Source organism: Oryx dammah, unplaced genomic scaffold (genome assembly GCF_014754425.2).
Source record: "Oryx dammah isolate SB20612 unplaced genomic scaffold, SCBI_Odam_1.1 HiC_scaffold_1, whole genome shotgun sequence".
Taxonomy (NCBI): Eukaryota; Metazoa; Chordata; class Mammalia; order Artiodactyla; family Bovidae; genus Oryx; species Oryx dammah.
Genome location: NW_024070185.1, coordinates 63,082,797 through 63,092,809, shown reverse-complemented (window position 1 = coordinate 63,092,809; position 10,013 = coordinate 63,082,797).

The following is a 10,013-nucleotide window of genomic DNA, read 5'->3' as shown; positions in this document are numbered from 1 at the left end:
GTCGGAGAGGAACATTTGTGTTTCCAACTGTTGCCCTATTTAGGATGTATAGTTTGTCCTAATTAATCCCTTGCTATTATATATTAGGATTGCTCCAGTTGTTTGCTACTGTAAGCAACCTAGCAGGAAAATTATTAACTTTAAATTCTAAAGGCAAATATTAAAATTTTTAAAAGCAAATTTAAAAAGCAAAAACAAGCAAAATCAGAAAAAAGTAGGCATGTGAAAAGGTTGCAAACTATTCAGAAATACACAAAAAAAAATAAGAAATTTTCCAAAAAAACTGATGATGTTTATTTTCAAACTGAGTTACCTTGTTGTCCATCTTGCTTTCAGCCAGATTATATGCTCTCTTTCATTGTGGGACCTGGACACCTAACTTAGCAATTCAGTAACTAATACTAAAAAGCAGAGACATTACTTTGCCAACAAAGGTCCATTTAGTCAAGGCTATGGTTTTTCCAGAAGTCATGTATGAATGTGAGAGTTGGACTATGAAGAAAGCTGAGCGCCGAAGAATTGATGCTTTTGAACTGTGGTGTTGGAGAAGACTCTTGAGAGTCTCTTGGATTGCAAGGAGATCCAACCAGTCCATTCTAAAGGAGATCAGTCCTGGGTGTTCTTTGGAAGGACTGATGCTGAAGCTGAAACTCCAGTACTTTGGGCACCTGATGCAAAGAGCTGACTCATTTGAAAAGACCCTGATGCTGGGAAAGATTGAAGGCGAGAGGAGAAGGGGCCAACAGAGGATGAGATGGTTGGATGGCATCACTGACTCAATGGACATGAGTTTGAGTAATCTCTGGGAGTTGGTGATGGACAGGGAGGCCTGGTGTGCTGCATTCCATGGGGTCGCAAAGAGTTGGACACGACTGAATGACTGAACTGAACTGAACTAATATGATACCATATGTCAGGACATACCACTATGTCTTTTTAACATAGATAAAACTTTAACAAGGTAACTGTATTAGAACTGTTGATTCCAAGTGACAGAAACCCAATTGTAGCTAATGAAGAAAAGGGGAATTTATTTAGGAAGTTATAGGGATAGATGATTCAAGGAAAAAATTGCACAGATTTTTGGTAGGTAGGCTTGAGGTTCAGATGGAACTAGGAATTCACATGCTATCAGAAAACCAATTTTGACATAATATATGACATCACTGTCTTCCATTATAGGCTAGTTTCTTGTGGCAGGAAATATGACTACCAATAGCAGTGGAGAACCTCCATCTTACTGTTTGTATCGCCAAAGGGGAACCAGCCTTATTTATCAGCATTTGAAAAGACATCATCAAAGGACAATGATTGGAGACTTCTTGATTCAGGTGTCTTCCCCAAAAGTAAGGAAGCAAGTCAGGAGGCAAGGTACTATTGTTTGCTGGGCTCAGGTGGGCTCCCATCCACTGTCGGCAGGACCTGGGATCACACAGTGGGAGGAATCACATAGCTGGGAGAAAGGAGTCCAAGAGGGTCCAGAGAAAGGAGGAGGAAGCAGTTCCCAGAAGAAGGTGAGTTGAGAAGAAAAAATAGGTGTAAAAAAATGAAGATCTTACCCTCAAGGAGCCCTGGCAGACAAACTATCCCTCCCATATAATTTTAGCCCTTTGCTTCCACTTCCACAATACATCTGGCTAATATCTGTCCACAACCAACCTTGTGCAAGGGCCTGGGGATAAAGAAGTTAACAGTTTCATACTCTTTGACTCTACATTGCTTGATAGTAATGTTGTCAGACCTGACTTTCTTTATTTTACTCATTTTAATTTTGAATATTCCATTTTTTATTTTTATTTAATAAGCAGAGAAACCTTGTATTTAAGGGCTTTTTTTACCTCAGATCTAAGAGTATTGGCCTTTAATGATTTATTATATATATATTTAAAGTCATTAAGGATGATTGAAGTTATTTTTATTATACCTTTATTAAAAAGAAGTGCATCGGAAATAAAAGCAAAAATAAACAAATGGGACCTAATTAAAATTAAAAGCTTCTGCACAACAAAGGAAAATATAAGCAAAGTGAAAAGACAGCCTTCCGAATGGGAGAAAATAATAGCAAATGAAGCAACTGACAAACAACTAATCTCAAAAATATACAAGCAACTTATGCAGCTCAATTCCAGAAAAATAAACGACCCAATCAAAAAATGGGCCAAAGAACTAAATAGACATTTCTCCAAAGAAGACATACGGATGGCTAACAAACACATGAAAAGATGCTCAACATCACTCATCATTAGAGAAATGCAAATCAAAACCACAATGAGGTACCATTTCACACTAGTCAGAATGTCTGCGATCCAAAAATCTGCAAGCAATAAATGCTGGAGAGGGTGTGGAGAAAAGGGAACCCTCCTACACTATTGGTGGGAATGCAAACTAGTACAGCCACTATGGAGAACAGTGTGGAGATTCCTTAAAAAATTGCAAATAGAACTGCCTTATGACCCAGCAATCCCACTGCTGGACATACACACTGAGGAAACCAGAATTGAAAGAGACACATGTACCCCAATGTTCATCGCAGCACTGTTTTTAAAACCAGGACATGGAAACAACCTAGATGTCCATCAGCAGATGAATGGATAAGAAAGCTTTGGTACATATACACAATGGAGTATTACTCAGCCATTAAAAAGAATACATTTGAATCAGTTCTGATGAGATGGATGAAACTGGAGCCGATTATACAGAGTGAAACAAGCCAGAAAGAAAAACACCAATACAGTATACTAACACATATATATGGAATTTAGAAAGATGGCAACGATGACCCTGTATGCGAGACAGCGAAAAAGACACAGATGTGTATAGCGGACTTTTGGACTCGGAGAGGGAGAGGGTGAGATGATTTGGGAGAATGGCATTGAAACATATATAATATCATGTAAGAATCGAATTGCCAGTCTATATCCGATGCAGGATACGGCACGCTTGGGGCTGGTACATGGGGATAACCCACAGAGATGTTGTGGGGAGGGGGGTGGGAGGGGGGTTCATGTTTGGGAATGCATGTACACCCGTGGTGGATTCATGTCAATGTATGGCAAAACCAATACAGAATTGTAAAGTAAAATAAAAAATAAATAAATACATAACAACAAAAAAAGAAGCGCATCATCCTTTCTACCTTCTTTTTCTGTTTATTAAAAAAAGACATTTGCTTTGCCTTTTTCCTTCTTCATTCTTTTGATCTGCATTGATGTATGCCAATAGCCCATTATTTTAGTAAAATAATTTCTTCCAAATATTTTAATCTTTTGATACCAGTTTTGTCAAGATACTTGCTGCAGTTGTTTAGAATTACTTCAATCAACTGGTCTCACCACTTCCTACAAGTTCTTGTCTGCCATTCTTGAGTTCCTCCTTCAGAGCTATCATCCTCTTCCTAAGAATACACTTTGAGTACCATTTTTTTCAGAGAGAATACATGTATTTGCATAATTAATTCCCATTGACTTCACATATGAATAGCTTGATTTTATATAAAATTCCTGAATCATGTGTTTTTTTAAAAAAACCTTCTCAGCTGTTGTGTTAACATCTTCCAGGCAGATTTTCCTATAGTGTGTTCTCAGCAAAATCAGGTATAAAAGATGCTCCAGAGAAAAGGCTTTCATGGTCAAATAAGTGTGGGAAGTGTTCCATACAGTTGTGAATGTACTAGGCAGAGTAGCATGGTGAAGGCCAGGAGACATCTTGAGATACTGAAGTTGGTTTATTTTACTTCCAGTGTACCCAACCTATTTGACCACAGTAATCTCAAGAGCAAGCAAGTGACCAGTAATATGTTTATAGTTAATATTTGGTAAGCACTTACTTTGAGCCAGGCACTATTCTAGGACTTATTCTGTGGGTATCAATTCATTGAGTTCTCATGGCAGCTGTATATGGTTGATAGACTTTTTCAACCCATTTTAACAGGTGGAAAAACTGAGGCACACTGAGCTTGAGAAAATAGGCTCAAAAACGGCCAATTCAAACTCAAGCAGTCAGTTCTATATTACTCACAGCCCTAACAGTTGGCAAGTAAGGACAGAAGGCAACTTCTATACATGTCCCAAGTCTTAGAAGCATAACAGAACATCTAATTGCACCAAAAAGGAAAAAACTTCCCACCAAACAGCCTCTGTAACAGAATTTACCACTGAATTACTGCAAAGGCACTTTGGGGGGTAATCTGATTATCTCCAGTCCAAGTGCTCAAACTCTGCCGTTGGCCAATGTCCAGGACCCATCATTGAATACTCATCACCTCATCAATTCAGCCTCCTAGACTGACGGGCAAAACAACACCCAAATATTCATTGCACATCTGTGCTGGGCAGATTATACATTAGCAATTCAAATCCAGCCAGTGTACTGGCCGTTCCTGCAAATGTGTCTGTTTGGGTGAGATGCCTTGTTGTCTGGGACGGATAATAAGGCACCTCGGTCTAATCTTGAAGAACAATCAACCCATCTTGCGAAGGTGACTGTCTGTGTGTGTTCTTGCCCTGGCAGCGATGGAACAATGGCCCCATAACACACTCGACTCAGCTGGCAATGAAGTCCCATCCTGATTAGGAGCCATGGCTGGTGTCAATCACCACGGGATGCACCATTGTCCTCTGGTCCCCAACACAGTTTATTTACAGGAAAACAAAGGCTTTGGGGGGCTATGGCTGCTTCCCAGAGATTGCAAAATAGATTGAGCTGTCAAGCACACAAAGTAGATGAAGATTAATGAGTTGTGTGGACAATAAATATGACGAGATGACCATGAATATGCTAATGGGCATTATCCATATACACCGTAATTGCTACCAAAATTAAAAGGTAGCATGAAGAAGACGGGTCACAAGGTGACAGGCAGATAATCTTAGATGCTTGAGACGCTCACCCCAGATAAGACCCTCTACAGGTTTCCTTACCCCCGATTAAACCATCCCGAAGCAGCATTGTTCACAAGCTGTCTGAATAGGCTCCTTTTAAACAGGGGATGTAAGGAGCGGGGTGAAAGAGTAAGCTGGAAAAGTTACTTTAGGGAAAGGTGTAATTAGAATAAGAAAGGTGTTTATCAAAGGCAAGAAGTGCTCAGCTGTCAGGCTCCCTCCTCATCCCCAGGGACAGAACTGATGAGGATGTCACTTGACGCTTCAGCCCCCCACCACCCTAGAGCCACAGAGACTATTATAAATACAAGAATGTTATTTAGATTGCCTTTTAAGGAGTGGGTGATTTTTCAGAGTATTCCAATACTCTGATGACTTTTTAAAAATACACATATTAGGGACATTTGAAGGACAAAATGTTTAATGGCAAATGAAATTTTGTTTCCATGAATGATTTGACTTTGGAAATCTGTATCCTGTGAAATTGCGGCATGGCTATGGCATGGCTGATTCCCACCCAGCCTCCCAGCTTGTCTTCACAGTCCTTCATCTGGTGGGTGTTCTCTGACCCTATTCACCCCATCTTCTAGTTCACCCCCGCTGTCTGTGGATGGTGATTAAGTTAGTACCTAGTTTCTATCCTCTGAAGTAGGACAACGGACCCCATCCCCTGGAGATCCATGGAGCACCACCACCAATTGTAAGAACACAACTTTGCTCCTAAAGATAGAATCTGAATAAGTATTTCTTGGCCCACAACAGGTGAAGGGGAGCAGGATGAAATCAGGGTCCAAGAAGAGGGTGGAAGAAGGGTGGAAGAGAGGAAGGGAAGTCAGGAGAAAGAGGCAGTCCCAGAGATGGCCTGAGGCTGACTACATGGACTAAAATCAGCTTACCAGGGGAAAAGGGAGTGTGTGCAGCGCACACACCAGTCTTCCCTGTCCTTCACTATCTCCCAGAGTTTGCTCAAACTCATGTCCATTGAGTCAGTGGTACCATCCAACCATCTCATCCTCTGTCGTTCCCTTCTTCTCCTGACTTCAATCTTTCCCAGCATCAGGGTATTTTCCATTGAGTCAGCCAGGTAACTCGAAATCAGTGGAGTCTACAGAACCAAAGGCACACAAGCATTTCACTCTGGTTGACAAAGTTGTTTCCATGTGCGTACATGTTAACAATTTTGAAACCACTGGAACTGTATAAGTGAATCTATGGATGGCAGATGGTGGAGACAGGCATCTCCTTGTTGAAGTGGAAGTTTTCAGGTGAGCAAGGGGAAACGGCTTTGAATGATCAATGTGGTGATGTGGTTGGAGATATTAGTTTGAATTCATGTTTAATGTAATATAGACACAGATGGTTACACAAAGAAATCTTTATAGATATGTGTATATACATAGGTTAGTGTACACACATATATTACCTTGTGTCTCACCTGGCAAGGCAACAATGGCAACAAATGACTCAGTAGCAAAAAGCAAAAGAAAAGTAAAATGTTAGTCATTCAGTCATGTCTGACCTTTTGCACCCCCACCTGGTTCCTCTGTCCAGGCAAGAATACTGGAGTGGGTGGCCATTCCCTTCTCCACTGGATCTTCCTAACCCAGAGATCAAACCCAGGTCTCCTGTATTGCAGGCAGATTCTTTACTGTCTGAGTCACCAGGAAAGCCCAGGAAAAAGGAAAACCTGGTACCAACTCTTGGTTTCTAATACCAGATTCCAGTAAAAGAAAGGATTCACAGATAAATGCCTTAGCCTAGGATAGTGTAGAAGATATACAAGATAAGCCTAGAGCTTCATATAATGCCAAAAAGTAAGACATTGCTAAAATTATAGATAAATGATTGAATAAATAAGTAGGAAAAATAGAATAGACAAATTACCCATGCAGAAGAATTCCAAATAATTTATATAAACACCCCACCCTCAACAGATGGAGTGTAACTTCTCTGTTAATTTTAGGGCCTCCCATAAAGGGTACAATATGAAAGGGGAGGAAGAGAGAAACTTGACAGTGGAGAAATCTGAGAAACACTGCCTCAACCAGCTGATCAAGGTCAACATCAACAGTGATAAGTCAAGTTGCTGGGATGTACTCTTGCTATAATGTGATGAGAATGGCAGTTTGCTTCAGTGGCCTTCCTCCCTCAAACCCGTAAACTCAGTCTTAAGAAGAAAATACATCAGGCAAATTTCTATAGGACATGCTGTGAAATACCTGACCAGTATTCCTCAAAACTGATCATCAAAAATAAGGACACTCTAATGTTAGATATCTCATTTTTTAAAAAGACAAATTAAAAAACAACAACAAGAAAAGCCTGAGAATGTCATAGCTTTTCCAGCTTTCCCAATACCACTTGCTGAGAAACTTTTTCCCACTGTGTATTCTTGCCTTCTTTGTCAACGATTAATTAACCGTAGGTGTGTGGATTTAGTTCTGGGCCCTCTATTCTCTTCCATTGATCCATATGTCTGTTTTTGTGCTGATATCATGCTGTTTTGATTCCTGTAGCTTTGTAGTATTGTCTGAAGTCTGAAAGGATTATGCTTTCTGCTTTGCTCATTTTCTTCAAGATTGCTTTGGCAGTTCTGGGTCTTTGATGATTTCATATGAATTTTTTTTAGTTTTATTTATTTTAGCTCTGCTGGCTTACAGTTGCTGTGTGTGGACTTTCACTCTCTAGTTGCAGCACATGGCTTCTCACTGCAGGGGCTTCTCTTGTTGTGCAGCATGAGTTCTAGGGGGTGTGGGCTTCAGTAGTTGCGGCTTGTGTGCTTAGTTGCCCCGAGGTATGTGGGGATCTTCTGGGACCAGAGCTTGAACCAGTGTCCTTTCCATTGACAGGCAGATTCTTAACCACTGGACCACCAGGGAAGCCCCATATGAATTTAGGATTATTTGTTCTAGTTTTGTGAAAAATGTCATGAGCAATTTGATAAGGATTGCACTATATCTGTATATGGCTTTGGGTAGTATGGCCTTTTAACAGTATTAATTCTTCCAGTCCAAGAGCATGGGATATTTTTCCATTTGAATCATCTTCAGTTTCCTTTGTTAATGTTTTAAAGTTTTCAGTGTAGAAGTCTTTCACAATCAGGTTTATTCCTAAATATTTTATTTTGAGGAGTTCAATTTTAAAAGGTATTGTTTTTCTTTTAACATGCCCTGTCTGATATTTCATTGTTGGTATAAAGAAACACAACTGATTTCTGTATATTAATCTTATATCCTGGTGCATTGCTGAATTTGTTTATCAGTTCCAGTAGTTTTTGTATAGAGTCTTTAGGCTTTTCTATACATCATATCATACGTGATGGGGTTTAAACAGGGAAGAAGCCTGACCAAGTCTAACAAGCAAGAAGCAAACGTGGGTCTTCTCTCTCCCAAAGCTGTGCTCCCACGTGAGGACCCCCACCCTACTTTGAGTCATACAGACCCCCAAAAGCCAATGCATCCTCCTCTGCCTCTGTTGTGTCGAGTAGCACTGATCGTTCCTCATCTGAACAGTGAAAGAAGGGTGAGGGTACCTCTTTTGATGATCCTAGAAAAAAGAACTGCTTCATTTCATATGACCTACTTACAGACCTTGGTGACTGTAGACTGTAGACTAAATTCCCAGTTTCTATCATATTTATTTTAGTTGCTGACTAGTTATGTTTGAACAGCATAGAGATTTATGGTCTGAAAATATTAGCTCCTAAACACTGCCACCCTGCCCCCCCAGTCCCCTCTTTAAATTCAGAGTGTTTCCCCTATTCCATCATTTGTGATCAGATTTGTACAGGTCGGCCCTAGACTGGGGATTTATTTCTGTCCATAAACAAAGCCTTGATATTAGTCACAAACTATTTCTGATTCTCAGTTAACATTCTTAAACATCTTGTGTCCCAGGGGACTCTTTTCCCTGACATATGAAGATGATGTTTCAAGGTTTATATCTCCCCAAAGAAGCGAGTAGATCATAAAACCTAATGTATTCCGTGGTTTGGAATGATAATTTTGCAAAGAGGTGAGGGAATATTTCACTGTGGATCATTACAACATCCATGTAAGTTGTTAATATACTACTTACTACTTCCCTTTAAATATTCATCCAGCTTGTGTTTATGAACTGCTCCTGTGTCCCCAGTCTGGGCTGTGAGGGGGCCATGTGATGGTGGTGGGGGCACAGCTGGGGACAGCTCCCTGACTTGGGTGGGAGGATTGTGGATGGAGACAGCAGAGAAGCTGGCAGAGGCAAAATGACCAGCTGTGGGGAGCATGCTGGAGACTGCAAGGGGAGAGAGCTTTGGCGAGGGGAAGGGGCCACATCAGAGTCCAGGAAGGACCCTGTACCTGGACACAAGGATGTCTGTCCCTGGAGACTTGGGCAGAGGCACATGCAGAGCCCAAATGCAGAGAGGATGAGGAGAAGGGTGAGAAAGGGGTATGATACAGGGAATCTACCAGGGCAGAAGAGGATTCAAGTTAACCAGTGTTTTGTGAGCATCTCTGCCTTCATCCTCTGCTTGAGTTGTTTCCAATCTAGTAACAGAGCAGAGAGGCACATGGCAAAGTGTCTTTCAAGGGGGATCATAATAAGAAAACTTGAAGGCAAAGATAAAGACACTTTGAACTCTGCCCCTCAAGAGTAATCTCAGGAAGCTTCTCAAAATGATGAGATGGGATTGTACTGTGATAAGCAGCAGTCTTCCCAAACAGGATTCAAATACCAGCACCATCCCTTCCAACTAGGTGACTTTGAGCTTGGGTCACTTTTCAGTGCCTCAATTTTCCTATCTGCAAAAAGGGGATAATAATATGACCCACCTCTTAAGATGCTTATGAGGATGCAATAAGTAGAATATGTACAGCACTTAGCAAAGAGCCTGAAATACAGAAAGTACAATGAAAGTTAGTCTTTGCTATTATTCTATGTGGTAGCAACCTAAGGACAGTGACACTGGGCTTACCTGAAGGCAAAGAGGAGCCACCTGTATCTCTAAGCAAGAGACTGATGGAATCCAGTCTTCATCTTAGAAAGGAGCCTGCTGCTGCTGCTGCTGCTAAGTCACTTCAGTCGTGTCTTATTCTGTGCGACTCCATAGACGGCAGCCCACCAGGCTCCCCTGTCCCTGGGATTCTCCAG